The sequence below is a fragment of the Cupressus sempervirens genome, chromosome 6, assembly GCF_028749045.1.
Source record: "Cupressus sempervirens isolate cs-2001-9-10 chromosome 6, ASM2874904v1, whole genome shotgun sequence".
NCBI classification, from domain to species: domain Eukaryota; kingdom Viridiplantae; phylum Streptophyta; class Pinopsida; order Cupressales; family Cupressaceae; genus Cupressus; species Cupressus sempervirens.
The window spans coordinates 292,675,635-292,700,782 of NC_143123.1; the positions used below are offsets into that span (position 1 = coordinate 292,675,635).

The 25,148-nt window shown below is 35.6% G+C and overlaps 1 pseudogene; it reads right to left on the reverse strand.

Moving 5' to 3' along the window:
• Positions 1 to 569: 569 nt before the first annotated feature.
• LOC149552363 (large ribosomal subunit protein uL30y-like) overlaps positions 570 to 25,148 on the reverse strand; it is an 82,663-nt pseudogene continuing 58,084 nt past the window's right edge.

Sequence of the window (25,148 nt, forward strand, 5' to 3'; positions counted from 1 at the left end):
TGAATTTGTATGCATCACTCTAGATCCAGGCTTTTCAGTTTCACAAGGCCCACCAGGGGAAGCAAGCCAGCTGGAGTTATTGCATTACTTCTTTTAAAATTGATGGAGGATTATTTTTTAAAATAGTATTTTAAAACCTTCCACATATCCTAGCTGATCAACATTAGAAATGCAATTATAGTAATTGAAGTTGAGAAGCTACAAATTTTCTCACAATTTGTTTTCCTAGAGATATCCATAAGGGTTCATTTGGTTCATGGAAGATGATAGGAATTGGCTTTTGCAAAATCTAGATTTGAATAATTTTGCATTTGTTTCAAAAATGGAAAAATGGAATTAAACTACTAGACTTCTAATTTTGTCTCAAAACTAGGTTTTCTAACTTCCTACTAGAAATTAGGAATTGAAAATCAAAAATTTGCTATGTAATATCTTTGAGAACAGGTTGTGCAATGTTGGGATGCTTGACCAAACTAATCTTAATGTATGACTTTTTACAATTGCCAACATTGCCACCTTGAATGTAGTTGTTGTGTTTCTTCTTCAATCCACCGGATGGAGCGCTATGTTTAAATGGCCACAAAAAAGTTGTTGTCTTTCATGAAATTGGGTCCAACAGTAACAATCTCGTGGATAAGATCTTCAATACAGATTATGCCATATCTACCTAAAACCTATTCACAAGCAATAAGGTAGAAATAATAAGCATTGGGAAAGCATACTGACTAACACAAAAAGACATCATGAAAACAAGTACCTTTTCAATGAAGTTGTCACTCAAAGGAATCTGATGCTTATCAACTTTTCCATAACCTCTCTTGTAAATAAGCTCTCTTATGCTTTTTAAATTTAGATATCTAGACAGAATTAAACAAGAGAATTAAATAATAGTAGACACAAGAATCTATGAAATAAGAAAAAATTGATCTACATAATGCTTATAACTAACCAAGAACATACCCAAAGGTCACATATGGCTCAACCCAATGCAACATGTTCATTGTTGCTTCATTCACTCTTAGAAACATGTCATTGAAGATCTAAAATGAAGTGCCATAGCAAGTCAATGTCATTGGAATAATGTATATACATCCAAAAGTGATCACTAACCACTATTTTAGAAATAAAAAGTGCAAAAGAGATAGGTCAAGCTAAAAAAGGACCAACCTACCTCAAACACAAAAGTTGCAAAACTGTTCATCTTTGGATGCATATCATTGATACTGAATTAAAAAAATAAGAAACTCAATATATGAAAAAAAAAAAACGTTAAAATTTATATTAGAATTTGGGGAAGACTAATAATATTTTTTTCCTCTTTATTTAAAATAGAAGAAATGTAAACATATTATAACAAAATCTAGAAAAAAAAACATTTGCTCTTTTTTATGAAAAATAGACTAGAGAGCTAATAGTCTACCAAATCAATCACTATATGAAGACCAAGAAAGTATAAGGTAAATAAATACTACATACTAGCTACTTACCCATGAATATGAATAATGAACAATAGCTTAGCTTTTGCCTCAACATAAAATCCTCCTTTCATTTTTGCCTCTCTCTTTAATCTAATAGCCTCTTGTTCCTAATTTTTTTCACAAAGTACACAAGAAACTTACTAAGGAACATTCCTCAACCCTAGATGGAATGGTAACACATCAATCAAAAACCAAGCAATTTATTAAAGGATCCACGTACTCCTCAGTGACTCATAAATTGATATAAAACTTACCAAAGGAAACGAAGGTACACACTTAACACTAGATGGAATGGTGACACACCACTCAAAAATTAAGCATTTTATTACATGCTCCGTATACTCCTTTGAGTATTTCTTAGCCTTCTTAAATATCAATTTTTGGTTTGCAACATTTTTTACTTTTGTAACTTCCAACGATTGCTTCTTATCATTCTCCCATTTTTCATTTATTTTCCTCTTCTTGAGAACTAACTCAAGCACAAGCTTTTCCTCCTCTAAACTCATATCTGAAATGACAAAAAAAAAAAAAATTTAATTAATAATTTGGCTAGTCATTGCAATTGCGACAACATGTTCCAAGGGCTAGTTGTCACTTGCACAGCATAGTTGTTGCAATTATGACAACTAGATCCGATGGATCACCGTTGCTTCCACAACACAACTATCAAAAATATACCCACAAATGCTCTTCCAAATTTTTATGGCCTTCTAACTAAGGATCCTGATACTTTCTTGTTTGAGTTTGACATACTCTGTCATAGCTTTGACTATAACATCGATGCCCACAAGCTCAAGTTGTTTCTAGCAACACTGAAAGAGTCAGCCTTACGATGGTTCATGGCCTTTTTAGCCAATACAACAGATACCTAGGATAAGATGTAGACTCTAATTCTAGAGAAATATAAAGATTACTACAAGGGGAGAGGTCCAAGGGGAGATGAAATTTTTAGAATGTCACAAAAGGAGGATGAAACATTGGAAGACTATGTTTCACATTTTTTGTACACACTGCAAAAGAACCCCCAACATGTACTGGTAGAGGATTCACAGAAACTATTCTTCTTGAGAGGGGTAAATGATAATTGTTTGGAAGCATTAGACTTGATGGCTAGTGGTGATATATACCAATCTTCTTACGATGACCTCAAGAAAATCTATCTTAACCACTCAAGGTCAACTATGAAGAAAGGTAGAGGATACCAATCCATAGTCACTAAAGGGATCAGTTAGGGCATTTCAAAGCTTGAGATATCTAATTTTCTCTTAGATTTCAAGATGGACATCATAAATGATGTTGCTACACATCTTAAAGACATGACTGCAAAGAAGAAGCATGCAGAAGCAGAATCATGATTGGCGGAGTATTGTCCTCACTATCGCAAAAAAAAGTAAGACTGCAAATGTAAGTTGGTAGCCAACCTAGAGAATCAACATATGCCAATTAAGTACATGAAGAGAGACAGGGACAATGATCAAGTGTTCTTCATTGCTCAATGTCGACCATGGGCTTCAAGACAAGGTATGCCTCATGATCCTCTACAATTTTTATATCCTTACAATAATTAGTGGAAAAACCAAAGTTATCAAAATCCTTCTTAGTACTCCCAACCTCCCTGGAAAAATCAGCAAAGCAACTAGTGGCCTAATCAACAAAATAACCAGTGGCAAAATCAACAGAATCAATGGAAACCACTGTAAGGAAATTGGCAGCAAAATAACCAATGGAGAGGACCTCCATAGTTGCCTAACCAAAATCTTGGTAACCCATAACTACCACCTCTAGTGTAAACTCTTGCAATAATGCTACTTCCTACAAAAAATAATGCTAATCCTAAGCCAAACCAATTGCCTACTCAATCTCAATCAAATCCAAACAACAAGAAACAACAATAGCAAACATACACTATTGATACTCAGTAGTCCCCTACTTATTCACTAGAGATATCTAATATCCATTTGAGATCTAGTACAACTCTACCTACACTAGAATATCCTATTATCACAAAATTTGCAGGCACTCTTGTAGCACCATTTCCAGAAGCTACACTACCAAATACCAACCTGCCAACTGATGTACCCAGCAGGACTACTAACTACACCTTAGTGAATCCTTCCTTTCCACATAGGCTAAATAAAGACAAATCTATATCCCAAGAGGAAGAGACAGTTGATATATTTGAGCAGTTTAAAAACATGCACATCCAAATCCCTCTATTCCAAGCTATTAAGGACATCCCTCTTTATGGAAAGGCTATTAAGGAAGCATGCCTTAAGAAGCTAGGACGAAAGAAGAAATATCCTCAAATAGTCCATGTTGTTGGGAAATTAGCAAATATCATGTTAGAGAAGGTAGTGATACCAAAGTTTTCAGATCTTGGTAGTCCAGTAGTTAATCTCATCATAAATGGACAGGTTGTGAAAAATGCTTTAATTGATTTGGGAGCAGCAATAATTGTGATGAGTAAAGATACAATGCATAGGCTATGCATAAAAGACTTAAGGACAACTCCCACAGTGTTACAACTTTCTAATAGTTCAATTGTCACTCCAGATGATCTCATAGAAGATGTTATAGTGACTTTAGATTCATGGGAATACCCTGCTGATTTTCTTATCCTATCACCTAAAGTAAAACTTGATGGCTATCCTATAATGTTATGGCTAATTATGGCCGACATGTTATAACCCTAAAATGGTTTAATACTTGTATAAAAGGGTTTAGGGTTGGGTATTTTTCATTATGTTGTGATGCGAAATTGGTTCTTGCGGCGGTATTGAGCTGTAAGGGATTACGGATTGTAATAAGGTTGTAATCACTGGATTGTAATAAGATCAAACTTGCTATTTGGTGGACGTATCCCAGGGATTGGGTGAACCACGTTAAGTCTTGGTGCCTTGTGATCATTTCTGTGTGATCTATTATTTTCTGTTATTGGTTATATTTGCATGTAGTTTTTATTTATGTCCGTAGTTTATCTTAACAAGTGGTATCAGAGCCTGGTTTTGGCCTAGTCATGGGTTCAAATCTCTTCGGTGCCTTCCCGACCTGCGTAAGCACCTGGTATGTGTGTCAAGGGAGAGATTTTTGGGTGATGTGACGCGCTCCCCTACCCACAGGTGGTTAATTATGTGGTGTTCCATGTTCACTAACAGTCATGGCTTTTGGTGCGACAGAAAATGGGCCCTACAATTGTATTAGAGCGAGGTTTTCTTTTGGTTATTCTCTGCAAGAAATTCTCACAATTAAGTGGGAGTCTCACGGTTGAGTGGGAGCAATGGCAGATGAGGGTAAGCTGAGGGTTGACAAGTTTAATGGGCAGAACTTCTAGTTATGGAAGATGCAAATGGAAGACTATCTATATCAGAAGGATTTATGGAAGCCGTTGGAAGGCAAAGCCAAGAATCAGGAAACTATGTCAGAGGCTAAATGGGATCTTTTGGACAGAAAGGCACTTGGAAGCATTCGATTATGCTTGGCTCCATCGGTGGCATTTAATATTACAAAAGCAAAGACGACAAAAGATTTGATGAAAACCCTAGCGACACTATATGAAAAGCCCTCCGCTTCAAACAAGGTATTTCTCATGAAGTGTTTATTTAATATGAAAAGGGCAGAAGGTGGATCTATTGCAGATCATTTAAATGAGTTTAATACTATTACTAGTCAGTTATCTTCTGTGGGTATCAATTTTGATGAAGAAATTAGGGCTCTCTTGATTTTGTGTTCTTTGCTTGAAAGTTGGAATGGCTTGGTAATGGCAGTGAGTAATTATGTTCCTAGATCTAGTACCCTAAAATATGATGATGTGATCAGTTTTGTTTTGAGTGAGGAAACTCGTAGGAAATCCTTAGGTGGATCTACATTAGGAAGTGCTTTGAATGCACAAAGTAGGGGCAGAATGACTAAAAGAGGAAGTAACTCTAAAAATCGTGGAAAATCAAGAGGAAAGTCAAAGGGGAGGAGGTCTCAATCGAGAGGACCAAATGATTGCTGGTACTGTGGAAAACCAGGGCACAAAAAGAAAGATTGCTGGAATCGAAAGGAAAATTAAGGAGATAAATTAGATGGAGACAAGGAGGCAAATGTGGTAAGTAACAAATCCGAAGAGGATGCTTTCCTTCTGTCTTTAGAGAGTGTTGATGATTCATGGGTTTTAGATTTTGGTGCTTCATTTCATGCTACACCTCATAGAGGTTATTTCATTGATTATGTCCAAGGGGATTTTGGACTTATTTATTTGGGGGATAATGAACCCTGTCAGATTGTTGGAAAGGGAAAAATTAAGATTAAGTTGCAGAATGGGAATAATTGGCTACTACATGAGGTAAGACATGTTCTAAGGCTGAGTAGAAATTTAATTTCAGCTGGGCAACTCGATGATGAGGGTTGTGTAGTTACTTTTAATGATAAAAATTGGAAGGTTTCAAAAGGTTCCCTTGTAGTAGAAAAGGTGTGAAAGTAGGCACCTTATATCTTTGTACAGGTCATATTGTTCCTTCTACTTTGATTGTTTCAGAGAAAAATGAATGTTTAGGAACAATTGTTGCAATTGAGCAGGGAGAACAAATAGCTGCTGTATATTCTGATACAGCGATGTGGCACAATAGACTTGGGCACATGAGTGAGAAAGGTATGAAAGTACTTCATTCAAAAAAAGTTTTACTAGGTCTGAAATGTGTGAATATGGATTTCTGTGAAAGTTGTGTGTATGGAAAACAAAAGAGAGTGAGTTTTGTAAAGACAGGGAAGGAAAACAAAAAGAAGAAATTAGAGCTTGTGCATACAGATGTATGGGGACCAACTCACGTATCTTCCCTTGGTGGCTCTCATTATTATGTTACATTTATTGATGACGCAACTAGAAAAGTATGGGTTTATTTTCTTAGACAGAAATCTGATGTATTTCAAACTTTTAAGAAATGGAAATGCTTGGTTGAAAATGAGACTGGTAAGAAATTAAAATGTCTCAGATCTAATAATGGTGGTGAGTATTGCAGTCATGAATTTGAAGATTATTGCTCCACTAATGGTATTCATAGACAGAAAACTGTTCCAAGGACTCCATAGGAAAATGGAGTGGCTGAACGCATGAACAAGAGTATAATGGAGCACGCAAGGAGCATGAGGTTGCATGTTGGGCTGCCCTTACACATGTGGGTGGAGGCTGTCAAAACTACAGTATATTTGATTAATAGAGGTCCCTCTACTCTTTTGGGCTATGGTATTCTAGAGGAAGCATGGACTGGTAAGAAGGTGAGTTACTCTTTTCTCAAGACCTTCAGTTGTGAAGCTTTTGCTCATATAGACTCTGAAAATAGAACCAAGCTAGAAGCTAAATCAAAGACATTTGTCTTTTTTGGATATGGCATTAATGAATTTGGTTATAGGCTTTGGGATTTTGAAAATCTTGAAATTGTTAAAAGTCAAGATGTCATATTCAATGAGAAAGTGTTGTACAAAGATCTGTTGCAGCAACATGAGAAGAAAGAAGATGATTATGTAGTGTTGGATGATACTCCAAAAGCTGATGTTCCATCCATTCCTTATGATGTGCAACAACTGCAACAAAAAATACCACACGCACCAGTAAATGTTAGACGGTCAATGAGGCAAATTAGACCTCCACAAAGGTTTTCTCCCTCTTTGTATTCTATTTTACTTACTGATGCTGGTGAACCTGAAAGTTATGATGAAGTTGTGCAGGTGGATACTAAGATTCAGTGGGAGTCTGCAATGAAAGATGAAATGGACTCTTTGCTGTAAAATAAGACATGGGATTTGTGTAAGTTGCCTGCAGGTAAAAAGGCTTTATAGAATAAGTGGGTTTACAGGTTGAAAGAAGAGGAAGGAGGCAAGAAAAGATTTAAGACCAGGTTATTTGTAAAAGGATTTGCACAAAAAAAGGGAATTGATTTTGATGAGATATTTTCTCTTGTTGTTAAAATGACTTCTATCCGTACTATTTTAAGTGTTGTGGCTACTGAAGATTTGCATTTAGAGCAATTGGATGTTAAAACAGCCTTTCTTCATGGTGATTTGGATGAAGAAATATATATGGCCCAGCCACGAGGATTTGAGGTCAAAGGTAAGGAGAACTTAGTGTGCAAATTGAAGAAAAGTTTATATGGCTTGAAGCAAGCACCTCGGCAATGGTATCTGAAATTTGACAGGTTTATGCATGAGCATGGCTATAACAGGTGTCATTCAGATTATTGTGTTTATTTTAAGAGGTTGGATGATGATAGCTACATTATTTTATGTCTATATGTTGATGATATGCTTGTAGCTGGGTCTAACATGGATCATATTAAGGGGCTCAAATGCCAATTAGCACATGCATTTGCTATGAAGGATTTGGGGGTAGCAAAACAAATCCTTGGTATGAAGATTTGCAGAGATAGGAAGAATAGAACCTTGATGCTATCTCAGGCTGATTATGTTGAGAAGGTGTTGCAACGTTTCTCTATGGAGAATGCTAAAGCTGTCAGCACACCTTTACCTGGTCATTTGAAATTGACTAAGGAGATGTGTCCCAAGACACAAGAAGAGGAGGATAAGATGTCCAAGGTACCCTATGCTTTAGCTATAGGAAGCTTGATGTATGCTATGGTATGCACTAGGCCAGATATTGCACATGCAGTGGGAGTCGTTAGCAGGTATATGAGTCATCCAAGATTTGAGCATTGGAATGCTGTCAAGTGGATTCTCTGATATTTGAGAGGAACATCCAATAAGTTTTTACACTTTAGGGGCTCTACTACTGATTTACAGGGCTATGTTGACTCAAATTTGGCAGGGGATATTGATACCAGGTGGAGTACTACAGGCTATGTCTTTACTGTTGGTGGGGCAGCTATGAGCTAGGTTTCTAGGTTACAAAAGATTAATGCTCTATCCACTACAAAGGCAGAGTATGTTGTTGCTACAGAGGCAGTCAAGGAGATGATATGGCTTTAGTTCTTCTTGGAAGAATTGGGACATCCTCAGAAGGATAATTATTTGTTCATAGATAGTCAGAGTGCCATTCATCTTGCTAAGAATTCAGCTCTGCATTCTAAGACCAAACACATACAGTTGCGGTACCATTTCATTCGGTCAGTTTTGGAGGATGGACAGTTAAAGCTGGAGAAGATACATACCAATGACAATCCAGCAGATATGTTGACAAAGGTTGTAACAAGGGAGAAGTTGAACTCCTCTTCAGCTTCAGTTGGTCTTTTAGACTGAACATGAATAAAAGAATAGCAGAGTCTAGGGTGGTTTGATCCAGTGGGAGCCCCATGTGGTAGTGGTATTGGTACAGGATTAGTCTCCAAGTGGGAGATTGTTGTTTAGTGTGGAGCCTAATCAGTCCCCAAGTGGGAGATTGTTAGATTATGGTGACTGATTAGGAAAGTACTATACATACATCATTATTAGTGGAGGAAAAAAAAATTGGTACTATTCACCAATCATTTTGGTACTATTCGCCATTCGTAGATTCGCCACTAAAGTTATGGCTAATTATGGCTGACATGTTATAACCCTAAAATGATTTAATACTTGTATAAAAGGCTTTAGGGTTGGGTATTTTTCATTATGTTGTGATGTGAAATTGGTTCTTGTGGCAGTATTGAGCTATAAGGGATTACGGATTGTAATCAGGTTGTAATCACTAGATTGTAATAAGATCGGACTTGCTGTTTGGTGGACGTAGCTCAGGGATTGGGTGAACCACGTTAAATCTTGGTGCCTTGTGTTCATTTCTGTGTGATCTATTATTTTTTGTTATTGGTTATATTTGCATGTAGTTTTTATTTATGTTCGTAGTTTATCTAACAGATGGCAGATGAGGGTAAACTAAGGGTTGATAGGTTTAATGGGTAGAACTTTTAGTTACAGAAGATGCAAATGGAAGACTATCTTTATCAAAAGGATTTATGGAAGTCGTTGGAAGGCAAAATCAAGAATCAAGGATCTATGTCAAATGATGACTGAGATCTCTTAGACAGAAAGGCATTTGGAAGCATTCGATTATGCCTAGCACCATCAGTGGCATTTAATATTACAAAAGCAAAGACAACATAAGATTTGATGAAAACCCTAGTGACATTATATGAAAAGCCCTCTGCTTCAAACAAGGTATTTCTCATGAAGCATTTATTTAATATGAAAATGGTAGAAAGTGGATCTATTGTAGATCATTTAAATGAGTTTAATACTATTACTAGTTAGTTATCTTCTGTGGGTATCAATTTTGATGAATAAATTAGGGCTCTCTTGATTTTGTGTTCTTTGCCTGAAGCTGGAATGACTTGGTAATGGTTGTGAGTAATTATATTCCTAGATCTAGTATCTTAAAATATGATGATGTTGTTAGAAATATAGATGGAGTAATTGAGAGTGGGGTGGGGGGGGGGGGGGGGGGTGTTGAATCAGTTACCACAAAAACAAATCCATAGATCTCTTAGATGTCTTAAAACTTAATTACTATTGTCACTCAATAGCCACATAGAGAAATGTTGTAACTCAATAGATTAACTTGTTACTAATCTTTAAGCATTCACAATTATTAACATGCATGCAAAAGTAAATAACATGAACACAAGAGATACCAAATTTAACGTGGAAACCCAATATGAGAAAAACCACCAAGTAACTAGCTACCAATTTTCACTCTTCTGAAGTGAGCACTATTAGGAGCCAACCCTATTAAAGGTTACAAAACACATTGTTAGGTGTGACCCTATTAGAGGATTTAATCACCCTGCAAGGAGTGGCCTTGCTAGAGGACTTTAGAACAATTCAATAGAAATGTCCACCTTTTTCGAGGATTTAAAAAATGGCTATTAGACCAACTTTGTTAAGAGATTTAGGAATTACTATTACAATAATGAGAAAGTAATAATAAGTGACCTAAATGAGATGCAACTGAACTTTGCTGATACAGATCTCTACTCTGCTTCAATAGATCCTCACTAATTAAATACAACCCTACTGCTCCTCAAGGATATCTGATCCTTCTTCAAAATTTTCTCTCACTTCCTCTTCACACAGTCAACTCATTTTCATGCTCACTCATTACAACTAGAAACCACAACTTGACCTTTTATTTATACATTACAAATTGTCAAGTTAGCTCAATTGCAAGTTACATTTATCAATAAACCATACATCAGTCGGCTACAAATTTTACATTTATAAAATAAACTTTATTTTCCAAAACAATGAAATCCTTCATTTCCCGACCCTACTCAGTAAACACTACTCTAGAAAATGATTTCCAGTGTTAACCAAGTGAAGCTTGGTAAACACTGCAAACTCTGTAAAATATTTTGGAGACCAAGTGAACTCGATAAGAACTAACTTTCCTTCGTTGACCATGTGAGCTTGGTAGAAATTGATTTCCCTTTGCTGACCTTGCTAGCTTGATAGAAACTGATTTCTGCCACAAGCCTTCAGTGCCCGAGTGAGCTCGATAGAAATTGTTTTCATAGTGTAACCTTTAGAAATGCTCGGTAGACTCTGTAATTCTTTTTGCTAACCTTCTGAGCTTGGTAGACTCTACCTGATAACTAATATGACATATGTGTAACATCAAAGACAACACACAATTGAATGATTGTATCCAACAATCTCCCTCTTTGGCATTGATGGCAACACAACATGTCATAGTAGAATGAAATTTGAAAACAAGTCTTTTTCTGATAGAATATTTCTCCCTCTTACATTTCATTCTACAAACTTCTCAAATATAGTAATCTCCCTCTGTGAAGGAATTACATAGCTTTTTTTACAAACATCAAACTCTTCTCAAAAAAAATCAAATTTTAGAAAGATATGATAGTATGCTCTCCCTCTTTGACAACACATGCCAGAGACAATGCAAACCAAATGAATAGCAATGTACCTGATCTACTAATTCATATGCAATATTTCCATAATTATTTGACATCAACTGAAAGATCTTCAACTTGATTCCAATTGATGCCTCACTAAAATTTTATCTTAGTGAACTTCAGATAGGGGAATGACCCCTAATTTACCTCTTAGATACAAAAATGCATCCTTAGGTAAAGGCTTTGTTAATATGTCATGGACATTTTCCAATCTGATCTCCTTATCCTGTACCAATTCTCTAACAAAGTGATACTTTATTGCAATGTGCTTAGTTTTTGAATGCATGACTAGATTTTTGGATACGTTAATTGCACTTGTATTGTCACAAAACATAAAAAGATCTTTGATTTCCTCCATCGTGCCTTCCAATAATTGTTTGAACCAAACAATATTAGAACAGTTTACTATTGCTACAACATACTCTACTTCTGCTGTGGATTGGGATGTACAATTTTGCTTTTTACTTATCTAAGAAACCAACCTCTTTCCAAGAAAGAATGCTCGTCCACTTGTACTTTTTATGTCATCAACATTTCCTGCCCAATTTTCATCAATAAACACTTTCAAATCTAGATTACCTCCAAATTTGTACCATAATCCATAACTTTTAGTTCTTTTCAAATATCTCATGATCCTTTTGATTGCCATCATGTGATTTTATTTTGGTTTTGCTGAAAATCTTGCTACAATACCAACTGCAAGGGCAATATCTGGTCTTGTGTGCACTACACATTGCAATTTTCCAATCATAGATCTATACAATGTCTGATCTACCTCCTTTGATTCATCATCCTTGGTAAGTTTTAATCCAATACACATAGGAGTCCCAACTAGTTTACAGTTTTCCATGCCAAACTTTTTCAGTATCTCCTTGATTTATTTGGATTGAATGATGTAGATGTCATTCTTATTCTATTGAATTTGAAAACCAACAAAGAATTTAATTTCACCAAACATTGACATCTCAAATTCCTTGTTCATTTGCTCTAAAAATTCTTAGCAAAGATCATCATTTCTTGTGAACAAAGTATCATCCGCAAATATTTATGCCAAGACAATCTTATTATTTGGTCCTTCCTTGATATACAAACTATCGTTATCATTAGTTCTTTGAAAACCAATCTAAATAAGATAGTTATGCAATCTTTCATACCATGCTATAGGGGCTTTTTTTCAGACCAGATAATTTTTTGTGTAATTTGTAGACCATGTTCTTCTTGTCTGGATTAACAAAACCTTTAGGCTACTCAATGTACACCTCCTCATCCAGTATACTATTGAGAAATGTTGACTTGACATCCATCTAATAAACCTTAAATCCTTTGTATGCAGCATATGCAAGTAAGGTCCTAACACCTTCCAATCTTGCAACAAGAGAAAATGTCTCTCCATAATCATTTTCTTCTTCTTGAGAGTATCCTTTACATACCAGTCTAGTTTTGTTCCTTGATGCCTTACCATCTTCATTCAACTTATTTCTGAATACCCACTTAGTTCCAATCATATTTTTGTCTTTAGGCCTGGGTACAAGAGTCCATGTTTTGTTTTTCTCTGTCTGCTCTATCTCTTCATTCATAGCCCCAATCCAACTTTCATTTTCTAATGCATCTTTGACACCTCTAGGTTCAAAATTAGCAAATAAACAAGTACCTTTCAACTTACTTCTTGTCATAGTTCCTTCAGATTTATCTCCAATGATCTGATCTGGTGTATGATGTCTCTTGACATACTTAGCTAATACAAGTTCCTTACCTTTTGAATGCTTTGCATTTTCATCCTCTTGCACTTTAGCTTTAGGTTTTGGCTATTATGTCTACTGCTTAGGTCCTTTAGACTCAGTAGGCATTGGCTTGTTAGCATTAGAATGTGACTTGATTTCCTTTAGCTCAGTTTGAACTTCCTGCAACTCAGTTACTAAGGACTCAGGAGTTGAAGATTCCTGATTGACAGGTGTATCTGGTACTATATCAGGTTCAATGAAAATAAATCTCCCGTAGTTTTCTAGTTCCCTTTTCCTTTCTTTTTCAGTTCTTTTTGCAAACTCATCAACTTTCACATGTGCACTTTCTATGAGTTTATGAGTAGACAAGTTCAAACATCTATATGATTTACTTTTGCAAGAATAACCCAAAAATATTCTTTCATTACCCTTCACATTAAATTTACCTTTTCTAGATTCTTTCAAAATGTGACATTTTCTTCCAAATACTTTTAGGTAACTTACATTAGGTTTATAGCCATACCATAACTCATAGGGAGTTTTGAATGAGTCCTTCTTCAGCTGTACTTGGTTCAAGGTATGAATTGCAGTGCTGATAGCTTTCTTCCAGTATTTGATAGAAATGCTCTTTTCAATCATTAGGGTTCTTGCATAGTCCATGATAGATCTGTTCCTCCTTTCAGCTATTCCATTTTTCTCAAGAGTTCCAGGAGCTGATACTTGTCTTTTGATTCCCCTTTCAATGCAAAAGTTATTGAATTCATGGGAGATGAATTCACCACCTATGTCTGATCTCAAACATTTCAGTCTTTTTCCCGTTTCCTTCTCAACTCTGGCCAAATACCACTTGAACTTTTCAAATGCTTCTAATTTCTCTCTTAGGTACATGACAGTCATCATTATTGAGTAATTGTCAACAAAAAGAATGAAGAACTTTATACTAGTATAGCTTTTGATTCCAATAGGTCCACACAAATCAGTATGCATAATTTCTAAAACTTCCTCAAACTGATAGTTCTTACTTTTAAAGCTAGTCTTTCCCATCTTACCAATCTAACAATTCTTGCATGGACCAACCTTAGGTTTTTTTATATGAGGAATGCCTCTTACTTTCCTGAATTTACTTATTTTCACAAGGTTATCAAAGTTCACATGACACAACCTTCTATGCCATAACCAAATTTTTTCAACTTGAGCAATAAAACATGAACATTCACCAAGTTCAAGATAAAATAAGTTACCTCTTGTTTGAGTGCCTAATCCAGTCAGCTTTCCTTTGTAATCTAGCAATCTTGCTTTTTCATGCATGAATTTTACTTTGAATCTATTATTGAGTAGATGTGCCACACTCAACAGATTGTGTTTTAGTCCTTCTACCCAGTATGCATTATCACATACAAGCTCTTTGGTTAGTGAGATTCTTCCTCTTCCTTTTATGCAACAAGGTTCATTATTACTAAACCTCACACTACCACCATCATAGTCTTCAAAATGTTCAAACTTAGTTTTGTCACCAGTCATATGATGAGAGCAACCACTATCTATTATCCATGTATCATTTTTTCTCATATGATAAATAAGTGTCATTTCCTCATCATTATTAGACTCATCTTTCATAGCAATGTAAACAATTTCATCTTCTTTTTCATCATCAGAATTATTAGAATTCTTAGCCATGAAACATATTTTCTTACTTTTGTCCTTGAATGATTTGAAGTATTTCTTGCCATTGCACTTGTGACCTTTTTTCTCATCTTTGTTCTGCTTATTTGGGCACCTAGCAACAATATGTCCAATTTTTTCACAAGAAAAATAGATTAGAGAAACCTTACCTTTGTATTTCCATTTGCCTCTTGAATATTTCCTTGCTAGTAGAGCTTCAACCACCTCAAGATCACTGTCTAAACTTTGTTCTTATTCTTCTTCACTTTCTAACTGAGAATCCTTTATCTTCTTGCCTTTCTCCTTGAGTGAAATCTTGGCTTCAAATGCTGATTTAATTTTCTTAGTATTTGGAACATAGTTATCATAGTTGTCTAGCTCAAATGCAGTCAATCTTCCAACTATGGCCTCTAAATTTATCTTATGATTTGCTTCACATCTTCTTTCTTGAATTGCAGAAACTCTAATTGCATAAATGAGAAGTAATGTTCTAAGAACTTTACATATAACTATTTCCTACTTAATATCTCCTCTAGAAGCTGATTGCACTAACACTTGCTTTGACTCTTTCAACATATTTTGCAATGTTTTCATCCTCTCTCATCCTCATTTGATCAAATTGTCCTCTTAGACTTTCTACTTTGGCTCTTCTTACATTATCATCACCTCTATAGATATCTTTCAACTTGTCCCACATTTCAAAAGTAGTTTTCCAATCCTTGACATCATCAAATTCTTCATAGCTTAGGGCAGATGCAAAGTCTTTCATCATGGTGTTATGAGTCTTCTTCTCAGCAATTTCATTTGTAGATAATGTGCTAGTAGGAGTTATATATGGTTCATCAAGATATTTTAATCCTATGTCTCCAATGGAAGCCAGATCGAATCTCATGAGACCTTGCCATGCAAAAAATTTATCCCTATTAAGCCTTGAAATTTCCCTCTTGTAAGACATCCTAATCTTTAGCTTTGATCCTTGAAATCCTTCCTACAAGCACCAAAAGCTTTGATACCAATTATTGGAAATATAGATGGAGTACCTTAGAGGGGAGGATGAATCAGTTACCACAAAAACAAATCCGCATATCCCTTAGATGTCTTAAAACTTAATTACTGCTATCACTAGGTAGCCACACAAAGAAATGTTGTAACTCAATAGATTAGCATTCACAATTATTAACATGCATGAGACACCAAATTTAATGTGGAAACTCAATATGAAAAAAACTACCAAGTAACTAGCTACCAATTTTCACTCTTCTGAAGTGAGCCCTGTTAGGAGCCAATCCTATTAAAGTTACAAAACACACTGTTAGGTGTGACCCTATTAACAGATTTAATCACCCTGCTAGGAGTGGCCTTGCTAGAGGACTTTAGAAAAATTCAATAAAACTGTCCACCTTGTTAGAGGATTTACAAAATGGCTGTTAAACCAACTCTGTTAAGAGATTTAGGAATTACTGTTACAATGATGAGAAAGTAACAATAAGTGACCTGAATGAGATGCAACTGAACTTTGTTGATACAGATCTCTGCTCTACTTCAATAGATCCTCACTGATCAAATACAACTCTACTACTCCTTAAGGATATCTGATCCTTCTTTAAAATTCTCTCACACTTCCTCTTCACACAATCAACTCATTTGCATGCTCACTCATTACAATTAGAAACCATAACTTGACCTTTAATTTATAGATTACAAATTGTCAAGTCAGCTCAATCGCAAGTTACATTTATCAATAAACCATACATCAGTCAGCTACAAACATTACATTAAATAAATAAACTTTATTTCTCAAAACAATGAAATCTTTCACTGGCCGACCTTGCTCAGTAAACACTACTCTAAAAAATAATTTTTAGTGTTAACCAAGTGAAGCTCAGTAAACACTGCAAACTCTATAAAATCCTTTGGAGATCGAGTGAACTCGATAAGAACTAACTTTCCTTCGCTGACCATGTGAGCTCAGTAGAAACTGATTTCTACCACAGAAGCCTTCAGTGCCCAAGTGAGCTCTGTAGAAATTGTTTCCATAGTGTAACCTTTAGAAATGCTTGGTAGACTCTGTAATTCTCTTTGCTAACCTTCTGAGCTCGGTAGACTCTACCTGATAACTGATATGACATTTGTGTAACATCAAAGATAACACACAATTGAATAATTGTATCCAACAGATGTGATTGGTGGTATTTTGAGTGAGGAGACTTGTAGGAAATCTTTAGGTGGATCTACATCAGGAAGTGCTTTGAACACACAAAGTCGAGGTAGAATGACTGAGAGAGGAAATAATTCTAGAAATCATGAGAAATCAAGAAGAAAGTCAAAGGGGAGGAGGTCTCAATCGAGAGGATAGAATGACTGTTGGTACTATGGGAAACCTAGGCATAAAAGAAAGATTGTTGGACTCAAAAGAAAAATGAAGGAGATAAACCAGATGGAGACAAGGAGGAAAATGTGGTAAGTAACAAATTTGAAGACGATGCTTTGCTTCTATCTTTAAAAAGTGTTGATGATTCATGGGTTTTAGATTCTAGTGCTTCATTTTATGCTACACCTCATAGAGGTTATTTCATTGATTATGTCCAAGAGGATTTTGGGCTTGTTTATTTGGGGGATAATGAACCCTATTAGATTTTTGGAAAGGGAAAAGTTAAGATTAAGTTCTAGAATGAGAATCATTGCCTACTACATGAGGTAAGACATGTTTCAAGGCTGAGTAGGAATTTAATTTTAGCAGGGCAACTTGGTGATGAGGGTATTGTAGTTACTTTTAATGATAAAAATTGGAAGGTTACAAAAGGTTCCCTTGTAGTAGCAAAAAGTGTGAAAGTAGACACCTTATATCTTTGCATAGGTCATATTGTTCCTTCTACTCTAATTGTTTCAAAAAAAAAAAGAATGTTCAGAAACAATTGCTTTCAGTTGAGCAGGGAGAACAAATAGTTGTTGTAAACTCTGATATAGCATTGTGGCACAACAAACTTGGGCACATGAGTGAGAAAGGTATGAAAGTACTTCATTCAAAAAAATTTCTACCAGGTTTGAAATGTGTTAATATGAATTTCTGTGAAAGTTGTGTGTATGGAAAACAAAAGAGAGTGAGTTTTGTAAAGACTGAGAAGGAAAACAAAAAGGAGAAATTAGAGCTTGTGCATACCGATATATGGGGACTGGCTTAGGTATCTTCCCTTGGAGGCTCCCATTATTATGTTACATTTATTGATGATGCAACTAGAAAGATACGGATTTATTCCCTTAGATAGAAATCTGATGTATTTCAAACTTTTAAGAAATGGAAAGCTTGGTTGAAAATGAGACTGGTAAGAAATTAAAATGTCTCAAATCTGATAATGGTGGTGAGTATTGTAGTCATGAATTTAAAGATTATTGCTCCACTAATGGTATTCATAGATAGAAATTTTTTCCAAGGACTCTATAGGAAAATGGAGTGGCTAAATGCATGAACAGGACTATAATGGAGCATGCAAGGAGCATGAGGTTGCATGTTGGGTTGCCCTTACACATGTGGGTGGAGGCTATTAATATTTTTGTATATTTGATTAATAGAGGTCCCTCTACTCATTTGGGTTGTGGTATTCCAGGAGAAGCATGGACTACTAAAAAGGTAAGTTATTCTTTTCTCAAAACCTTCGGTTGTGAAGCATTTTCTCAGATCGATTATGAAAATAGAACCAAGCTGGAAACTAAGTCAAAGAAATGTGTATTTGTTGGATATGGCATTAATGAATTTGGTTATAAGCTTTGAGATTTTGAAAATCATAAAATTGTAAGAAGCAGGGATGTCATATTCAATGAGAAAGTGTTGTACAAAGATTTGTTGTAGCAACATGAGAAGAAAGAAGATGATTATGTAGTGTTGGATGATACTCTAAAAGATGATGTTCTAGCTATTCATCATGATGTGCAACAACCCCAAAAACAAATACCACACACACTAGTGAATGTTAGATGGTCAACAAGGCAAATTAAACCTCCAGAAAGATGTTCCCCCTCTTTGTATTCAATTTTACTTACTGATGTTGGTGAACCTGAATGTTATGATGAAGTAGTGCAGGTGGATACTAAGATTTAGTGGGAGTCTACAATGAAAAATGAAATGGACTCTTTGCTGAAGAATAAGACATGGGATTTATGCAAGTTGCCTGTAGGTAAAAGAGCTTTATAGAATAAGTGGCTTTACAGGTTAAAAGAAGAGGATGGAGGTATGAAAAGATTTAAAGCCAAGTTAGTTGTAAAAATATTTGCGAAGAAAAAAGGTATCAATTTTGATAAAATATTTTCTCTTGTTGTTAAAATGGCTTCTATCCATATTGTTTTAAGTGTTGTGGCTACTGAAGATTTGCATTTATGGTGATTTGGATGAAGAGATATATATGGCTTAGCCATAGGGATTCGAGGTCAAAGGTAAGGAGAACTTAGTGTGCAAATTGAAGAAAAGTTTATATGGCTTGAAGCAAGCACCTCGGCAATGGTATTTAAAATTTGATAGTTTTATGCATGAGCATGGTTACAGTAGGTGTCATTCAAATCATTGTGTCTACTTTAAGAGGTTGGATGATGATAGCTACATTATTTTATGTTTATATGTTGATGATATGCTTGTAGGTAGGTCTAACATGGATCATATTAAGGGGTTGAAACACAAATTAGCACATGCATTTTCTATGAAAAATTTGGAGGCAAAAAATTAAATCCTTGGTATGAAGATTTGTACAAATAGGAAGAATAGGAAATTGATGCTATCTCAAGCTGATTATGTTGAGAAGATGTTGCAATGTTTCTCTATGGAGAATGTTAAAGCTATCAGTACATTTGAAATTGACTAAGGAGATGTGTCCCAAGACACAAGAAGAGGAGGATAAGATGTCCAAGGTACCCTATGCTTCAGCTGTGGGAAGCTTGATTTATGCTATGTTATGTACTAGGCCAGATATTACACATGCAATAGGAGTCATTAGCAAGTATATGAGTCATTTAGGAATTGAGCATTTGAATTTAGTCAAACGGATTCTCAAATATTTGAGAGGAACATCCAATAAGTGTTTACACTTTGGGGGCTCCACTACTAATTTACAGGGCTATGTTGACTTAGATTTGGCAGGGGATATTGATACCAAGTGGATTACTATAGGTTATATCTTTACTGTTGGTGAGGCAGTAGTGAGCTAGGTTTCTAGGTTACAGAAGGTTAATGTTTTATCCACTACAAAGGCAGAGTATGTTGCTGCTACAGAGGCAGCGAAGGAGATGATATGGCTTTAGTTCTTCTTAGAAGAATTCGGACACCCTCAGAGGGATGATTATTTATTTACAGATAGTTAGAGTTCCATTCATCTTGCAAAGAATTCAACTCTGCATTCTAAGACAAAACACATACAATTGCGGTACCATTTTATTCGATCAATTTTGGAGGATGGACAGTTAAAGCTGGACAAGATACATACAAATGACAATCCAGCAGATATGTTTACAAAGGTTGTGCTAAGGGAGAAGTTGAATTCCTCTTCAACTTCAGTTGGTCTTCTAGACTAAACATGCATAAAAGAATAGCAAAGTCCAAGGTGGTTTAATCCAGTGGGAGCCCCATGTGCTGTAGTATTGCTACAGGATCAATCTCCAAGTGGGAGATTGTTGTCTAGTGTGGATTCTAATTAGTCCCCAAGTGGGAGATTATTAGTTTGTCGTGACTAATCAAAGAAGTACTGTATGTACTTCATAATTCTTTAGGGTTAGGGGTAGTGCCCCAAAAAAAAAATTGGGTCATGGTCAACGTTGTGGCCAATGTATGGCTGACATATGGTCAACATGTTGTAACCCTAAAGTAGCATAAAAATACTTGTATAAAAGGGCTTAAGGTTAGGGATTGTTTCATTGTGTTGATGCGAAATTGTTTCTTGCGATGGTATTGAGTTGTAAGGGATATTAGATTGTAATCAGGTTGTAATCACTGGATCATAATAATATCGAACTTGCTATTTGGTGGACGTAGCCTAGGGATTGGGTGAACCACATTAAATCTTGGTGTCTTGTGATCTTTTCTGTGTGATCCATTATTTTTTGTTATTGGTTATATTTGCATTTAATTGTTACTTATGTCTGTGGTTTAGTCCTATCACCTGTCGAACCCCAACTAGACTTGGGAGAACCTATTTGGCCAGATTTAGGGGATAAAGAGGAAGAGCTGAATTCTATATCCCATCTCATGATGTTGCATAGGCATTCTTTTCTAAAAATGCAGGAGGAAGATGATGTAATATAGAGCATTCTTACCAATAAATGTATAGTGGCCAGAGATATTGCTAAGAGTTATGTCTTAGAGCTATGTACCTATGAAGACTATGTCTACCCAACAAGCCCTGAGATAATTGATCAATTATTGCCAAGTGAAGTACATACAAGTCCAGTACTAGAAGTGTTAATGGTAGAGTTAACAACTTCCATGGAACTTTCTCCTAGTTATAATCTCCATGTAAACAACAAGTTATCCCAATCACAATTGGGATTGTTAACCAAGCTCCTCAATCAGCATGAAAAAGCCTTTGCTTGGGATTATGGGGATATGGTAGGAATGAGCCCTAAAATTTGTACCCATAGGATCTACATCAATGATGGAAGCTTGCCACTTCATTAGCCTCAGAGGAGAAAAAATCTAGCATTGTGTGAGATAGTTAAGACTGAGTTGTAGAATTTGTTGGATGTTGGATTCATCTATCCAATCTCTAATAGAAAATGGGTCTATCACCATTAGTTATTGTACCTAAAGAAAGGAGGTAAGTGGTGGATATGTGTAGATTACAAAGAGTTAAATAATTCCACAAAGAAGGATCACTTTCCTTTGCCCTTTATTGACCAAGTTTTGGATACTTTGGCTAGAAAGAAATACTTTTCATTTTTAGATGGATATAGTGGTTACAATTAGATAAGTATTGCTCTAGAAGATTAAGAGAAGACCACATTTACATGTCCTTGGGGTACCTATGCTTATTTTGTATTACCATTTGGCTTATTTAATGTACCTACTACTTTTCAAAGAGTTGTAATCAGCATCTTTGCTAACATATCACATGATTGCATGGAGATATACATGGACAACTTCACTACATTTGGTGTCACATTTGAGAATGCGCTAAAGAACTTGGAGAAAGTACTAATCCAATGTGAGGAACACAACCTGTCTCTCAACAATGAGAAATGCTTTCCTATGATGCAGGAAGGTGTGGTCTTGGGACATTTTATCTCTGAAGTTGGAATCTAGGTAGACCCTACAAAAATAGAGGTAATTATCATACTCCCTATTCCCACAAAGAAAAAAGAAGTTAGATCTTTCCTAGGACATGTTGGCTATTATAGGACTTTTTATCCAAAATTTTAGTCAAATAGCTAGTCCTCTATATACTTTTCTTACCAAAGAGACTGAATTTTCCTAGACAAAGGAATGTGATGACTCCTTCCGATAGCTCAAGTCACTATTGACAAATGCACCAACACTTAGGGGTCTTGATTGGAATTTTCCTTTTCAAATACATATAGATGCTTCTAACTATGCCATAGATGCAGTCCTAGGATAAAAATTTCAAATCCTTGAAAATGCAATCTACTATATCAGTAAGAGCCTTCAAGGAACAGAGTTAAACTATATAGTGACTGAAAAAGAACTATTAGTAGTAGTTTATACTCTAAACAAATTCTAGCATTATGTAACTAGCTATCCCATATTTTTTTATACTAACCATGCAACAATTATCTCATGAACAAACCTACCATCATAGGCAAGTTAGCAAGATGGCTACTTCTTTTGCAAGATTTTGATATCGCAAACATTGACAAACCTAGGAAAGTGAATGTGGTAGCTAATTATCTATCCAGAATCCACCATGATGAAGAAGATACTATTTTGATACATGATACATTTCTAGATGAGCATTTATTTCATATTTTTATCCAAACCCCATGGTATGCAGACATAGCTAATTACATTGCAACTAACAAAATGCACGCACATTTCTCTTACAAGGATAGGAGGTTTCTTGTAGAGGAAAGCTTCCATTTCTCTTGGATTGATAACACAATATTTTACACTAGACCTAATCAAGTTGTGTGAAGATGTGTGCAAGAAGATGAGACATATGACATTCTACATGCATGTCATAATGAAACATGTAGGGAGCACTTTGCAGCAAAAAGAATAGTGTTGAAGATTTTAACAACAGGTTACTATTGGCCTACACTTCATAAAGACACAACTAGTTATACACAAAAGTGTGACAAATGTCAGAGGATGGACTGACCAACAAGATCAGATGAAATGCATATTAATCCATAGGTGGTGGTAACACCATTCAAAAAATGGGGCATGGACTTCATTGGTCCAATAGATCCTCCATCCAATGGGAAATCATACATCCTCATATGCACTGACTACCTAACAAAATGGGTTGAATTCAAAGACATGATGCATGCCCACGACCATAAAGTTGCCGAATTTCTATATGAAGAAATCTTTACTCAATATGGCATACCTAGAGAACTTGTTACTGACCAGGGTGCTCAATTCACTTCCAATTTGATAATAGAACTCATGAAGGAATATAATATCAAATATCAAAAATTAGGCCCCTATCCTCCTCAAACTAATGGACAAGCAGATGTTACAAATTGGGAGATAGAAGCCATCTTGACAAAGACAGTTCATTTGCACCATAAAGATTGGAGTAGCAAACTACTAGAAGTTGTCTGGGCATATCGAACAACATGGAAGACCACCATAGGGTTCACACCATTCGAACTATTGTATGGAAAAGTAGCAATGCTACCCATTGAATTTGAACACAAAACTTTAAGAATAGTGTTGGAGTTAAACATTGATCTTCCTGTAGCATGGAGTGCACTTACTACATCTTAATTCTTTGGATGAAATGCACAAGTTTGCCTTAGAATGCACATAAATCATACAGAAGCAAAGGAAACAATGGCACAACTCCCACATTAAGAGTAAGAAATTTCAAACTGGAGATTGGGCATTACTTTATGATTCTAAATTCAAAGAAATAGGAGGCAAGCTGCAGACACAATGGTTAGGTCCCGATGAAATAAGCCATGTATTTGCAAATGGAGCAGTCCAGTTAACCACAATTGATCCAATACACTTCAAGTTATTTGTCAATGGACATTGGCTAAAGTTATATCACCAGCCCCAAATGAAAAAGACTTCCTACAATAATTTCAATAGCCAGTTTCAAAGGAACAATAGGTAACACTTACTGCAGTAGAGCGTGCCAACCTTCTTCCTACAGCCCTTCAATAATAATTCCTTCGAGCATGCCCATAATAAACACTTTATGTTTACATAAAGTTTAATTCTCCATTCACTTTCTATATTCTTCTTTTTCAACTCATTTCACTTCTTTCTCTATCACCTACCCACCTTCCACATCATCATTTTTCTATGCTTTTAATAATATGGTGAGTTCGTTGACATATGTTGTCGTTGTAATTCTTCCACTCTTTCCACCTTTATCTAGCACATGTAATGATCAAATTGATAGGTATAAGCTTTTCAAATTTCATTCATTTTTAGCACATAGATTTAGTTGGTTATATCTACTACTACATTAAATATATTGTTGCAGCATTACGCCAGTTCTGTACCTCATGCCAAGTATGTCAAGTGAGGATGCTTTTCCATGTTTCGTAGGGGGTAGGGAAGGTTACTAATTCCAAATTATATTTCTATTTTCTCATTAAAGATCCTCAAATCTATATTTTCCCTTTGTTTGATTGAAATCCAATTGCCATACTATGCAAGTGTTAAGTGTTGTACCTTTATTCCCAAATAATCCCTCATTGTCAGACTAAGATGTGACCCAAATTAAATTTTAAAGCAATTATCACATATCTATGATTCATTTTGTTAAAATCACATTATTACTATTCATGATGGAAACACCAGAAGAATGTGAAAAGGGTTCGTGGTTTTATAAAGAAGAAGTCTAAAATTCACAGAAAGGAAGAGGGTAATTGTTGATAACGAAGAAGAGGTTGAGATTAGTAAGCACAAATGGGAGGTCATTTGCAGCGATGTGAACTAGTAGATCATAGTGTTTTACTTTCTAATGTAGAAGTAGTAAGAAGATTCAATGCATATGGTTGGCTAGAATATTTCTTGAAATTAATAGAGTTCGATGAAGAGGCAGCTACTAAAATTTACAAATACATTTGAGGAAGGTTAAGCAATAGTATGGGGATTCATAGTCATTGCCATAGAGGAACAAATAGTGGAAGTAATCAAGCTGATAGTAGCAAGGGAACACTACCCCAATGGGTACGATGTCAGATCAACTAGGGCCCGGTTTACCCTACTAGATGACCCTCCATTGGAGATT